This window comes from Cololabis saira, unplaced genomic scaffold (assembly GCF_033807715.1).
Source record: "Cololabis saira isolate AMF1-May2022 unplaced genomic scaffold, fColSai1.1 scf036, whole genome shotgun sequence".
Lineage (NCBI taxonomy): Eukaryota > Metazoa > Chordata > Actinopteri > Beloniformes > Belonidae > Cololabis > Cololabis saira.
Window position 1 is genome coordinate 88,340 of NW_026906200.1, and position 15,189 is coordinate 103,528.

The window sequence follows — 15,189 nt, forward strand, 5'->3', positions numbered from 1 at the left end:
AACTGCTTACTCTGCATATCTTTAAAAACTTCAGACTCTAAAGATTGTATGTTCCATTGTTAGCTTTGGTGTGCGACATTAATTCGTCAAGTCTGATAATCACCTGACTTAAAGCTAAGAGGAAATAAAGATAACTCAAACATAAGGAATTTAAGTTTATGAAGTGAGGAAAGCTTATTTATATTACACATCTCATGTACAAATCAAAGTACTTTTCATAAAAAACATTTAAAAAATGAGAATACACATAACTCTCAGTGATGAAGTATAATCATCAAGCTTTAAAAAAGTCTCTACCACCAGACCCCAGGAGCACCCCAGCAGCTTCCACCACCAGACCCCACTAGCTCGACCCCCAGCTTCCACCACCAGAACCCAGGAGCTTCCATCACCAGACTCCTGGAGCTTCCAGCACCAGACCCCAGGAGCATTCACCACCAGACCCCAGCAAAATCACTACCAGAACACAGGAGCTTCCACCACCAGACCCCCAGCTTCCACCACCAGTCCCCGAGTAGACTCATAATATAGCTGAAGTTGTATCTAGCAGAGGATGGTTTCGATCCATCGACCTCTGGGTTATGGGCCCAGCACGCTTCCCCTGCGCCACTCTGCTCAACCACCCACTGTTCCCAAAGTCTGGTCAGGGTCCAAACAGGGGGTCTAGAGTCTAAATGGATTCAGCCAGGTCTGTGACAGTTATCCCCCACTAGCTCGACCCCCAGCTTCCACCACCAGACCCCAGAAGCTTCCACCACCAGACCCCAGCAGCTTCCACCCCCAGACCCCACTAGCTCGACCCCCAGCTTCCACCACCAGACTCCTGGAGCTTCCACCACCAGACCTCAGGAGCTTCCACCACCAGACCTCAGGAGCATTCACCACCATACCCCAGCAAAATCACCACCAGACCCCAGGAGCTTCCACCACCAGACCCCAGGAGCTTCCACCACCAGAGCTTCCAGCACCAGACCCCAGGAGCTTCCACCACCAGACCCCAGGAGCTTCCACCACCAGAGCTTCCACCACCAGACCCCAGGAGCTTCCAGCACCAGACCCCAGGAGCTTCCACCACCAGACCCCAGGAGCTTCCACCACCAGACCCCAGGAGCTTCCACCACCAGACCCCAGCAAAATCACCACCAGTCCCCAGCAGCATAACCACCAGACCCCCAGCTTCCACCACCAGTCCCCGGAGGTGCGTTGAATCCCGGACCAGCTCGACCAGAGCCTCGTGGCGAGCCGAGCCGAGAATCGGGGGGCTTCATCCGCATTCTCGTGGCGCTGAGACCGCGGAGATCCAGCCGAGAATCGCGGGGCTTACATCCGCTTACCCCTCCCCTCGGCCCAGAGAAAAACACACCACAGCCGGTCCGGAGCCACTTAGCCTCAGGCCCGAAACAAGACCTTCAACCCGGAGAAAAACTGACAGGCAGCACGTCGCTGAAAGCCACTCAGACTCGCGGCTCACCGTCCCGCTGCCCAAAAAACCCGGCTCACCTGGAGCCACCCAAAGACCCGGCTCACCGTCCGAACCCGGGGACCCGCTCTTAAGCCCCCCCCCAACCGGCCACCGGAGTGAAAGAGCCAGCCCGCTTACTTGGACGACCAGGGCCCTGGTACCCTAAACACCCAGACGCTCCTGGTACCATGGACAGCACTCTGTCAGATGCTCAGGCGTATATTGCTTTTCACTCATGTTCTGGTTTCAGGACCTTTTGTTAGGACCTTTGGTCAGCTTGTGCAAGGAAACAAATACTGTTGCTTCCATCTGGACAAACATTTAGTTCAGTAATAAAGAATAAAACGTCAGTTAAGTGTTTTGTAGTTGTAACTAAATATGGTAAACGCTCATATGCTTCTCATAGGCTCTGTGTGAAATTCTGAGTTTGTACACTATTAGATGTGGAAAGAAACACTTCCCACTATGTTTACTTTGCAGGAAACTAAACAAAACACTTCTTAACATAGTCATGAGGAGTTGTACAAATAATGACATCACTTTATGTTTGTTATTAAATGAGACAAGGGTAGTATCTCACAGTAGACTCATAATATAGCTGAAGTTGTATCTAGCAGAGGGTGGTTTCGATCCATCGACCTCTGGGTTATGGGACCAGCACGCTTCCGCTGCGCCACTCTGCTGAACCACCCACTGTTCCCAAAGTCTGGTCATGGTCCAAACAGGGGGTCTAGAGACTAAATGGACTCAGCCAGGTCTGTGACAGTTATCTGCCATAGATATGGTATATCTGAGTGTGAAGTTAAGATCAACATGTAAAAGTTCACACGCGCACACATTCTTGTATTTTCCCCTCAGGGGACCCACCTGCTCGCTCACACACACACACACACGCCGCCAGCATTGAGGCCGGTTAGCTCAGAAGGTCAGAGCGTAGTGCTAATAACGCCAAGGTCATGGGTCCCCATACTGGCCAAACTGCTTACTCTGCATATCTTTAAAAACTTCAGACTCTAAAGATTGTATGTTCCATTGTTAGCTTTGGTGTGCGACAATAATTCGTCAAGTCTGATAATCACCTGACTTAAAGCTAAGAGGAAATAAAGATAACTCAAACATAAGGAATTTAAGTTTATGAAGTGAGGAAAGCTTATTTGTATTACACATCTCATGTACAAATCAAAGTACTTTTCATAAAAAACATTTAAAAAATGAGATTACACATAACTCTCAGTGATGAAGTATAATCATCAAGCTTTAAAAAAGTCTCTACCACCAGACCCCAGGAGCACCCCAGCAGCTTCCACCACCAGACACCCAGCTTCCACCCCCAGACCCCACTAGCTCGACCCCCAGCTTCCACCACCAGAACCCAGGAGCTTCCATCACCAGACTCCTGGAGCTTCCAGCACCAGACCCCAGGAGCATTCACCACCAGACCCCAGCAAAATCACTACCAGAACACAGGAGCTTCCACCACCAGACCCCCAGCTTCCACCACCAGTCCCCGAGTAGACTCATAATATAGCTGAAGTTGTATCTAGCAGAGGATGGTTTCGATCCATCGACCTCTGGGTTATGGGCCCAGCACGCTTCCGCTGCGCCACTCTGCTGAACCACCCACTGTTCCCAAAGTCTGGTCAGGGTCCAAACAGGGGGTCTAGAGTCTAAATGGATTCAGCCAGGTCTGTGACAGTTATCCCCCACTAGCTCGACCCCCAGCTTCCACCACCAGACCCCAGAAGCTTCCACCACCAGACCCCAGCAGCTTCCACCCCCAGACCCCACTAGCTCGACCCCCAGCTTCCACCACCAGACTCCTGGAGCTTCCACCACCAGACCTCAGGAGCTTCCACCACCAGACCTCAGGAGCATTCACCACCATACCCCAGCAAAATCACCACCAGACCCCAGGAGTTTCCACCACCAGAGCTTCCACCACCAGACCCCAGGAGCTTCCACCACCAGAGCTTCCAGCACCAGACCCCAGGAGCTTCCACCACCAGACCCCAGGAGCTTCCACCACCAGAGCTTCCACCACCAGACCCCAGGAGCTTCCACCACCAGACCCCAGGAGCTTCCACCACCAGACCCCAGGAGCTTCCACCACCAGACCCCAGCAAAATCACCACCAGTCCCCAGCAGCATAACCACCAGACCCCCAGCTTCCACCACCAGTCCCCGGAGGTGCGTGGAATCCCGGACCAGCTCGACCAGAGCCTCGTGGCGAGCCGAGCCGAGAATCGGGGGGCTTCATCCGCATTCTCGTGGCGCTGAGACCGCGGAGATCCAGCCGAGAATCGCGGGGCTTACATCCGCTTACCCCTCCCCTCGGCCCAGAGAAAAACACACCACAGCCGGTCCGGAGCCACTTAGCCTCAGGCCCGAAACAAGACCTTCAACCCGGAGAAAAACTGACAGGCAGCACGTCGCTGAAAGCCACTCAGCCTCGCGGCTCACCGTCCCGCTGCCCAAAAAACCCGGCTCACCTGGAGCCACCCAAAGACCCGGCTCACCGTCCGAACCCGGGGACCCGCTCTTAAGCCCCCCCCCAACCGGCCACCGGAGTGAAAGAGCCAGCCCGCTTACTTGGACGACCAGGGCCCTGGTACCCTAAACACCCAGACGCTCCTGGTACCATGGACAGCACTCTGTCAGATGCTCAGGCGTATATTGCTTTTCACTCATGTTCTGGTTTCAGGACCTTTTGTTAGGACCTTTGGTCAGCTTGTGCAAGGAAACAAATACTGTTGCTTCCATCTGGACAAACATTTAGTTCAGTAATAAAGAATAAAACGTCAGTTAAGTGTTTTGTAGTTGTAACTAAATATGGTAAACGCTCATATGCTTCTCATAGGCTCTGTGTGAAATTCTGAGTTTGTACACTATTAGATGTGGAAAGAAACACTTCCCACTATGTTTACTTTGCAGGAAACTAAACAAAACACTTCTTAACATAGTCATGAGGAGTTGTACAAATAATGACATCACTTTATGTTTGTTATTAAATGAGACAAGGGTAGTATCTCACAGTAGACTCATAATATAGCTGAAGTTGTATCTAGCAGAGGGTGGTTTCGATCCATCGACCTCTGGGTTATGGGACCAGCACGCTTCCGCTGCGCCACTCTGCTGAACCACCCACTGTTCCCAAAGTCTGGTCATGGTCCAAACAGGGGGTCTAGAGACTAAATGGACTCAGCCAGGTCTGTGACAGTTATCTGCCATAGATATGTTATATCTGAGTGTGAAGTTAAGATCAACATGTAAAAGTTCACACGCGCACACATTCTTGTATTTTCCCCTCAGGGGACCCACCTGCTCGCTCACACACACACACACACGCCGCCAGCATTGAGGCCGGTTAGCTCAGAAGGTCAGAGCGTAGTGCTAATAACGCCAAGGTCATGGGTCCCCATACTGGCCAAACTGCTTACTCTGCATATCTTTAAAAACTTCAGACTCTAAAGATTGTATGTTCCATTGTTAGCTTTGGTGTGCGACAATAATTCGTCAAGTCTGATAATCACCTGACTTAAAGCTAAGAGGAAATAAAGATAACTCAAACATAAGGAATTTAAGTTTATGAAGTGAGGAAAGCTTATTTGTATTACACATCTCATGTACAAATCAAAGTACTTTTCATAAAAAACATTTAAAAAATGAGATTACACATAACTCTCAGTGATGAAGTATAATCATCAAGCTTTAAAAAAGTCTCTACCACCAGACCCCAGGAGCACCCCAGCAGCTTCCACCACCAGACACCCAGCTTCCACCCCCAGACCCCACTAGCTCGACCCCCAGCTTCCACCACCAGAACCCAGGAGCTTCCATCACCAGACTCCTGGAGCTTCCAGCACCAGACCCCAGGAGCATTCACCACCAGACCCCAGCAAAATCACTACCAGAACACAGGAGCTTCCACCACCAGACCCCCAGCTTCCACCACCAGTCCCCGAGTAGACTCATAATATAGCTGAAGTTGTATCTAGCAGAGGATGGTTTCGATCCATCGACCTCTGGGTTATGGGCCCAGCACGCTTCCGCTGCGCCACTCTGCTGAACCACCCACTGTTCCCAAAGTCTGGTCAGGGTCCAAACAGGGGGTCTAGAGTCTAAATGGATTCAGCCAGGTCTGTGACAGTTATCCCCCACTAGCTCGACCCCCAGCTTCCACCACCAGACCCCAGAAGCTTCCACCACCAGACCCCAGCAGCTTCCACCCCCAGACCCCACTAGCTCGACCCCCAGCTTCCACCACCAGACTCCTGGAGCTTCCACCACCAGACCTCAGGAGCTTCCACCACCAGACCTCAGGAGCATTCACCACCATACCCCAGCAAAATCACCACCAGACCCCAGGAGTTTCCACCACCAGAGCTTCCACCACCAGACCCCAGGAGCTTCCACCACCAGAGCTTCCAGCACCAGACCCCAGGAGCTTCCACCACCAGACCCCAGGAGCTTCCACCACCAGAGCTTCCACCACCAGACCCCAGGAGCTTCCACCACCAGACCCCAGGAGCTTCCACCACCAGACCCCAGGAGCTTCCACCACCAGACCCCAGCAAAATCACCACCAGTCCCCAGCAGCATAACCACCAGACCCCCAGCTTCCACCACCAGTCCCCGGAGGTGCGTGGAATCCCGGACCAGCTCGACCAGAGCCTCGTGGCGAGCCGAGCCGAGAATCGGGGGGCTTCATCCGCATTCTCGTGGCGCTGAGACCGCGGAGATCCAGCCGAGAATCGCGGGGCTTACATCCGCTTACCCCTCCCCTCGGCCCAGAGAAAAACACACCACAGCCGGTCCGGAGCCACTTAGCCTCAGGCCCGAAACAAGACCTTCAACCCGGAGAAAAACTGACAGGCAGCACGTCGCTGAAAGCCACTCAGCCTCGCGGCTCACCGTCCCGCTGCCCAAAAAACCCGGCTCACCTGGAGCCACCCAAAGACCCGGCTCACCGTCCGAACCCGGGGACCCGCTCTTAAGCCCCCCCCCAACCGGCCACCGGAGTGAAAGAGCCAGCCCGCTTACTTGGACGACCAGGGCCCTGGTACCCTAAACACCCAGACGCTCCTGGTACCATGGACAGCACTCTGTCAGATGCTCAGGCGTATATTGCTTTTCACTCATGTTCTGGTTTCAGGACCTTTTGTTAGGACCTTTGGTCAGCTTGTGCAAGGAAACAAATACTGTTGCTTCCATCTGGACAAACATTTAGTTCAGTAATAAAGAATAAAACGTCAGTTAAGTGTTTTGTAGTTGTAACTAAATATGGTAAACGCTCATATGCTTCTCATAGGCTCTGTGTGAAATTCTGAGTTTGTACACTATTAGATGTGGAAAGAAACACTTCCCACTATGTTTACTTTGCAGGAAACTAAACAAAACACTTCTTAACATAGTCATGAGGAGTTGTACAAATAATGACATCACTTTATGTTTGTTATTAAATGAGACAAGGGTAGTATCTCACAGTAGACTCATAATATAGCTGAAGTTGTATCTAGCAGAGGGTGGTTTCGATCCATCGACCTCTGGGTTATGGGACCAGCACGCTTCCGCTGCGCCACTCTGCTGAACCACCCACTGTTCCCAAAGTCTGGTCATGGTCCAAACAGGGGGTCTAGAGACTAAATGGACTCAGCCAGGTCTGTGACAGTTATCTGCCATAGATATGGTATATCTGAGTGTGAAGTTAAGATCAACATGTAAAAGTTCACACGCGCACACATTCTTGTATTTTCCCCTCAGGGGACCCACCTGCTCGCTCACACACACACACACACGCCGCCAGCATTGAGGCCGGTTAGCTCAGAAGGTCAGAGCGTAGTGCTAATAACGCCAAGGTCATGGGTCCCCATACTGGCCAAACTGCTTACTCTGCATATCTTTAAAAACTTCAGACTCTAAAGATTGTATGTTCCATTGTTAGCTTTGGTGTGCGACAATAATTCGTCAAGTCTGATAATCACCTGACTTAAAGCTAAGAGGAAATAAAGATAACTCAAACATAAGGAATTTAAGTTTATGAAGTGAGGAAAGCTTATTTGTATTACACATCTCATGTACAAATCAAAGTACTTTTCATAAAAAACATTTAAAAAATGAGATTACACATAACTCTCAGTGATGAAGTATAATCATCAAGCTTTAAAAAAGTCTCTACCACCAGACCCCAGGAGCACCCCAGCAGCTTCCACCACCAGACACCCAGCTTCCACCCCCAGACCCCACTAGCTCGACCCCCAGCTTCCACCACCAGAACCCAGGAGCTTCCATCACCAGACTCCTGGAGCTTCCAGCACCAGACCCCAGGAGCATTCACCACCAGACCCCAGCAAAATCACTACCAGAACACAGGAGCTTCCACCACCAGACCCCCAGCTTCCACCACCAGTCCCCGAGTAGACTCATAATATAGCTGAAGTTGTATCTAGCAGAGGATGGTTTCGATCCATCGACCTCTGGGTTATGGGCCCAGCACGCTTCCGCTGCGCCACTCTGCTGAACCACCCACTGTTCCCAAAGTCTGGTCAGGGTCCAAACAGGGGGTCTAGAGTCTAAATGGATTCAGCCAGGTCTGTGACAGTTATCCCCCACTAGCTCGACCCCCAGCTTCCACCACCAGACCCCAGAAGCTTCCACCACCAGACCCCAGCAGCTTCCACCCCCAGACCCCACTAGCTCGACCCCCAGCTTCCACCACCAGACTCCTGGAGCTTCCACCACCAGACCTCAGGAGCTTCCACCACCAGACCTCAGGAGCATTCACCACCATACCCCAGCAAAATCACCACCAGACCCCAGGAGTTTCCACCACCAGAGCTTCCACCACCAGACCCCAGGAGCTTCCACCACCAGAGCTTCCAGCACCAGACCCCAGGAGCTTCCACCACCAGACCCCAGGAGCTTCCACCACCAGAGCTTCCACCACCAGACCCCAGGAGCTTCCACCACCAGACCCCAGGAGCTTCCACCACCAGACCCCAGGAGCTTCCACCACCAGACCCCAGCAAAATCACCACCAGTCCCCAGCAGCATAACCACCAGACCCCCAGCTTCCACCACCAGTCCCCGGAGGTGCGTGGAATCCCGGACCAGCTCGACCAGAGCCTCGTGGCGAGCCGAGCCGAGAATCGGGGGGCTTCATCCGCATTCTGGTGGCGCTGAGACCGCGGAGATCCAGCCGAGAATCGCGGGGCTTACATCCGCTTACCCCTCCCCTCGGCCCAGAGAAAAACACACCACAGCCGGTCCGGAGCCACTTAGCCTCAGGCCCGAAACAAGACCTTCAACCCGGAGAAAAACTGACAGGCAGCACGTCGCTGAAAGCCACTCAGCCTCGCGGCTCACCGTCCCGCTGCCCAAAAAACCCGGCTCACCTGGAGCCACCCAAAGACCCGGCTCACCGTCCGAACCCGGGGACCCGCTCTTAAGCCCCCCCCCAACCGGCCACCGGAGTGAAAGAGCCAGCCCGCTTACTTGGACGACCAGGGCCCTGGTACCCTAAACACCCAGACGCTCCTGGTACCATGGACAGCACTCTGTCAGATGCTCAGGCGTATATTGCTTTTCACTCATGTTCTGGTTTCAGGACCTTTTGTTAGGACCTTTGGTCAGCTTGTGCAAGGAAACAAATACTGTTGCTTCCATCTGGACAAACATTTAGTTCAGTAATAAAGAATAAAACGTCAGTTAAGTGTTTTGTAGTTGTAACTAAATATGGTAAACGCTCATATGCTTCTCATAGGCTCTGTGTGAAATTCTGAGTTTGTACACTATTAGATGTGGAAAGAAACACTTCCCACTATGTTTACTTTGCAGGAAACTAAACAAAACACTTCTTAACATAGTCATGAGGAGTTGTACAAATAATGACATCACTTTATGTTTGTTATTAAATGAGACAAGGGTAGTATCTCACAGTAGACTCATAATATAGCTGAAGTTGTATCTAGCAGAGGATGGTTTCGATCCATCGACCTCTGGGTTATGGGACCAGCACGCTTCCGCTGCGCCACTCTGAAGGTCGGAGCGTGGTGCTAATAATGCCAAGGTCATGGGTTCAATCCCCATACTGGCCAAACTGCTTACTCTGCATATCTTTAAAAACTTCAGACTCTAAAGATTGTATGTTCCATTGTTAGCTTTGGTGTGCGACAATAATTCGTCAAGTCTGATAATCACCTGACTTAAAGCTAAGAGGAAATAAAGATAACTCAAACATAAGGAATTTAAGTTTATGAAGTGAGGAAAGCTTATTTTTATTACACATCTCATGTACAAATCAAAGTACTTTTCATAAAAAACATTTAGAAAATGAGAATACACATAACTCTCAGTGATGAAGTATAATCATCAAGCTTTAAAAAAGTCTCTACCACCAGACCCCAGGAGCACCCCAGCAGCTTCCACCACCAGACACCCAGCTTCCACCCCCAGACCCCACTAGCTCGACCCCCAGCTTCCACCACCAGAACCCAGGAGCTTCCATCACCAGACTCCTGGAGCTTCCAGCACCAGACCCCAGGAGCATTCACCACCAGACCCCAGCAAAATCACTACCAGAACACAGGAGCTTCCACCACCAGACCCCCAGCTTCCACCACCAGTCCCCGAGTAGACTCATAATATAGCTGAAGTTGTATCTAGCAGAGGATGGTTTCGATCCATCGACCTCTGGGTTATGGGCCCAGCACGCTTCCGCTGCGCCACTCTGCTGAACCACCCACTGTTCCCAAAGTCTGGTCAGGGTCCAAACAGGGGGTCTAGAGTCTAAATGGATTCAGCCAGGTCTGTGACAGTTATCCCCCACTAGCTCGACCCCCAGCTTCCACCACCAGACCCCAGAAGCTTCCACCACCAGACCCCAGCAGCTTCCACCCCCAGACCCCACTAGCTCGACCCCCAGCTTCCACCACCAGACTCCTGGAGCTTCCACCACCAGACCTCAGGAGCTTCCACCACCAGACCTCAGGAGCATTCACCACCATACCCCAGCAAAATCACCACCAGACCCCAGGAGTTTCCACCACCAGAGCTTCCACCACCAGACCCCAGGAGCTTCCACCACCAGAGCTTCCAGCACCAGACCCCAGGAGCTTCCACCACCAGACCCCAGGAGCTTCCACCACCAGAGCTTCCACCACCAGACCCCAGGAGCTTCCACCACCAGACCCCAGGAGCTTCCACCACCAGACCCCAGGAGCTTCCACCACCAGACCCCAGCAAAATCACCACCAGTCCCCAGCAGCATAACCACCAGACCCCCAGCTTCCACCACCAGTCCCCGGAGGTGCGTGGAATCCCGGACCAGCTCGACCAGAGCCTCGTGGCGAGCCGAGCCGAGAATCGGGGGGCTTCATCCGCATTCTGGTGGCGCTGAGACCGCGGAGATCCAGCCGAGAATCGCGGGGCTTACATCCGCTTACCCCTCCCCTCGGCCCAGAGAAAAACACACCACAGCCGGTCCGGAGCCACTTAGCCTTAGGCCCGAAACAAGACCTTCAACCCGGAGAAAAACTGACAGGCAGCACGTCGCTGAAAGCCACTCAGCCTCGCGGCTCACCGTCCCGCTGCCCAAAAAACCCGGCTCACCTGGAGCCACCCAAAGACCCGGCTCACCGTCCGAACCCGGGGACCCGCTCTTAAGCCCCCCCCCAACCGGCCACCGGAGTGAAAGAGCCAGCCCGCTTACTTGGACGACCAGGGCCCTGGTACCCTAAACACCCAGACGCTCCTGGTACCATGGACAGCACTCTGTCAGATGCTCAGGCGTATATTGCTTTTCACTCATGTTCTGGTTTCAGGACCTTTTGTTAGGACCTTTGGTCAGCTTGTGCAAGGAAACAAATACTGTTGCTTCCATCTGGACAAACATTTAGTTCAGTAATAAAGAATAAAACGTCAGTTAAGTGTTTTGTAGTTGTAACTAAATATGGTAAACGCTCATATGCTTCTCATAGGCTCTGTGTGAAATTCTGAGTTTGTACACTATTAGATGTGGAAAGAAACACTTCCCACTATGTTTACTTTGCAGGAAACTAAACAAAACACTTCTTAACATAGTCATGAGGAGTTGTACAAATAATGACATCACTTTATGTTTGTTATTAAATGAGACAAGGGTAGTATCTCACAGTAGACTCATAATATAGCTGAAGTTGTATCTAGCAGAGGATGGTTTCGATCCATCGACCTCTGGGTTATGGGACCAGCACGCTTCCGCTGCGCCACTCTGCTGAACCACCCACTGTTCCCAAAGTCTGGTCATGGTCCAAACAGGGGGTCTAGAGTCTAAATGGACTCAGCCAGGTCTGTGACAGTTATCTGCCATAGATATGGTATATCTGAGTGTGAAGTTAAGATCAACATGTAAAAGTTCACACGCGCACACATTCTTGTATTTTCCCCTCAGGGGACCCACCTGCTCGCTCACACACACACACACACGCCGCCAGCATTGAGGCCGGTTAGCTCAGAAGGTCAGAGCGTAGTGCTAATAACGCCAAGGTCATGGGTCCCCATACTGGCCAAACTGCTTACTCTGCATATCTTTAAAAACTTCAGACTCTAAAGATTGTATGTTCCATTGTTAGCTTTGGTGTGCGACAATAATTCGTCAAGTCTGATAATCACCTGACTTAAAGCTAAGAGGAAATAAAGATAACTCAAACATAAGGAATTTAAGTTTATGAAGTGAGGAAAGCTTATTTGTATTACACATCTCATGTACAAATCAAAGTACTTTTCATAAAAAACATTTAAAAAATGAGATTACACATAACTCTCAGTGATGAAGTATAATCATCAAGCTTTAAAAAAGTCTCTACCACCAGACCCCAGGAGCACCCCAGCAGCTTCCACCACCAGACACCCAGCTTCCACCCCCAGACCCCACTAGCTCGACCCCCAGCTTCCACCCCCAGACCCCACTAGCTCGACCCCCAGCTTCCACCCCGAGACCCCACTAGCTCGACCCCCAGCTTCCACCACCAGAACCCAGGAGCTTCCATCACCAGACTCCTGGAGCTTCCAGCACCAGACCCCAGGAGCATTCACCACCAGACCCCAGCAAAATCACTACCAGAACACAGGAGCTTCCACCACCAGACCCCCAGCTTCCACCACCAGTCCCCGAGTAGACTCATAATATAGCTGAAGTTGTATCTAGCAGAGGATGGTTTCGATCCATCGACCTCTGGGTTATGGGCCCAGCACACTTCCGCTGCGCCACTCTGCTGAACCACCCACTGTTCCCAAAGTCTGGTCAGGGTCCAAACAGGGGGTCTAGAGTCTAAATGGATTCAGCCAGGTCTGTGACAGTTATCCCCCACTAGCTCGACCCCCAGCTTCCACCACCAGACCCCAGAAGCTTCCACCACCAGACCTCAGGAGCATTCACCACCATACCCCAGCAAAATCACCACCAGACCCCAGGAGTTTCCACCACCAGAGCTTCCACCACCAGACCCCAGGAGCTTCCAGCACCAGACCCCAGGAGCTTCCACCACCAGACCCCAGGAGCTTCCACCACCAGACCCCAGGAGCTTCCACCACCAGACCCCAGGAGCTTCCACCACCAGACCCCAGCAAAATCACCACCAGTCCCCAGCAGCATAACCACCAGACCCCCAGCTTCCACCACCAGTCTCACCAGTCACTAGTATCTCACAGTAGACTCATAATATAGCTGAAGTTGTATCTAGCAGAGGATGGTTTCGATCCATCGACCTCTGGGTTATGGGCCCAGCACGCTTCCGCTGCGCCACTCTGCTGAACCACCCACTGTTCCCAAAGTCTGGTCAGGGTCCAAACAGGGGTTCTAGAGTCTAAATGGACTCAGCCAGGTCTGTGACAGTTATCTGCCATAGATAAGTATATGGTATATCTGAGTGTGAAGTTAAGATCAACATGTAAAAGTTCACACGCGCACACATTCTTGTATTTTCCCCTCAGGGGACCCACCTGCTCGCTCACACACACACACACACGCCGCCAGCATTGAGGCCGGTTAGCTCAGAAGGTCAGAGCGTGGTGCTAATAACGCCAAGGTCATGGGTTCAATCCCCATACTGGCCAAACTGCTTACTCTGCATATCTTTAAAAACTTCAGACTCTAAAGAATGTATGTTCCATTGTTAGCTTTGGTGTGCGACAATAATTCGTCAAGTCTGATAATCACCTGACTTAAAGCTAAGAGGAAATAAAGATAACTCAAACATAAGGAATTTAAGTTTATGAAGTGAGGAAAGCTTATTTGTATTACACATCTCATGTACAAATCAAAGTACTTTTCATAAAAAACATTTAAAAAATGAGAATACACATAACTCTCAGTGATGAAGTATAATCATCAAGCTTTAAAAAAGTCTCTACCACCAGACCCCAGGAGCACCCCAGCAGCTTCCACCACCAGACACCCAGCTTCCACCCCCAGACCCCACTAGCTCGACCCCCAGCTTCCACCCCCAGACCCCACTAGCTCGACCCCCAGCTTCCACCCCGAGACCCCACTAGCTCGACCCCCAGCTTCCACCACCAGAACCCAGGAGCTTCCATCACCAGACTCCTGGAGCTTCCAGCACCAGACCCCAGGAGCATTCACCACCAGACCCCAGCAAAATCACTACCAGAACACAGGAGCTTCCACCACCAGACCCCCAGCTTCCACCACCAGTCCCCGAGTAGACTCATAATATAGCTGAAGTTGTATCTAGCAGAGGATGGTTTCGATCCATCGACCTCTGGGTTATGGGCCCAGCACGCTTCCGGCTGCGCCACTCTGCTGAACCACCCACTGTTCCCAAAGTCTGGTCAGGGTCCAAACAGGGGGTCTAGAGTCTAAATGGATTCAGCCAGGTCTGTGACAGTTATCCCCCACTAGCTCGACCCCCAGCTTCTACCACCAGACCCCAGAAGCTTCCACCACCAGACCCCAGCAGCTTCCACCCCCAGACCCCACTAGCTCGACCCCCAGCTTCCACCACCAGACTCCTGGAGCTTCCACCACCAGACCTCAGGAGCATTCACCACCATACCCCAGCAAAATCACCACCAGACCCCAGGAGTTTCCACCACCAGAGCTTCCAGCACCAGACCCCAGGAGCTTCCAGCACCAGACCCCAGGAGCTTCCACCACCAGAGCTTCCAGCACCAGACCCCAGGAGCTTCCACCACCAGACCCCAGGAGCTTCCACCACCAGAGCTTCCACCACCAGACCCCAGGAGCTTCCACCACCAGACCCCAGGAGCTTCCACCACCAGACCCCAGGAGCTTCCACCACCAGACCCCAGGAGCTTCCACCACCAGACCCCAGCAAAATCACCACCAGTCCCCAGCAGCATAACCACCAGACCCCCAGCTTCCACCACCAGTCCCCGGAGGTGCGTGGAATCCCGGACCAGCTCGACCAGAGCCTCGTGGCGAGCCGAGCCGAGAATCGGGGGGCTTCATCCGCATTCTCGTGGCGCTGAGACCGCGGAGATCCAGCCGAGAATCGCGGGGCTTACATCCGCTTACCCCTCCCCTCGGCCCAGAGAAAAACACACCACAGCCGGTCCGGAGCCACTTAGCCTCAGGCCCGAAACAAGACCTTCAACCCGGAGAAAAACTGACAGGCAGCACGTCGCTGAAAGCCACTCAGCCTCGCGGCTCACCGTCCCGCTGCCCAAAAAACCCGGCTCACCTGGAGCCACCCAAAGACCCGGCTCACCGT

At 52.4% G+C, this 15,189-nt stretch overlaps 1 non-coding gene across 1 annotated transcript; it reads left to right on the plus strand.

The window, feature by feature from the left end:
* Positions 1-13,478: 13,478 nt before the first annotated feature.
* trnai-aau (transfer RNA isoleucine (anticodon AAU)) lies at positions 13,479-13,552 on the plus strand. Its single transcript has one exon. It is a non-coding gene; the product is annotated as a tRNA-Ile (tRNA).
* The last annotated feature ends 1,637 nt before the right edge of the window (positions 13,553-15,189 follow it).